The following is a 439-nucleotide window of genomic DNA, read 5'->3' as shown; positions in this document are numbered from 1 at the left end:
TATCTACCCAAAGGACAGAAGAATACTTAATTGAAAAAGTGCTTGCACGTTGATGTTTATCGCAGCACTATTCACAATTGCTAAGTAATAGAAACAACCCAAATGCCCACGAACAGATGAATGGATAGAAAAACTGTGGCACATATACTCAATGGAATACTATTCAGCCATTAAAAACAACAAAACCCTGACTTTTGACAGGAAGTGGATGAATATGGAAGATTTACTGCTGAGTAAAGCAAGCAAGGCTATGAAGGAGAGGCATTGTATGTCCCACTTAATCTATACCGAGTGTCCGCACTCTTTGACTGAAACTAATTGACTAAAGGATACTGAAACACATTATATAGATGTAAATACCAGATATAGTGTGTGTGTGAAAGAGGAGGATCTGAGGAAGGACATTTAGAAGAAAAATAGGGAGGCAAAGCATTAATGG

The sequence above is a fragment of the Tupaia chinensis genome, unplaced genomic scaffold (genome assembly GCF_000334495.1).
Source record: "Tupaia chinensis unplaced genomic scaffold, TupChi_1.0 Scaffold000341_1, whole genome shotgun sequence".
Classification (NCBI taxonomy): Eukaryota; Metazoa; Chordata; class Mammalia; order Scandentia; family Tupaiidae; genus Tupaia; species Tupaia belangeri.
This window is presented reverse-complemented; position numbering follows the sequence as displayed.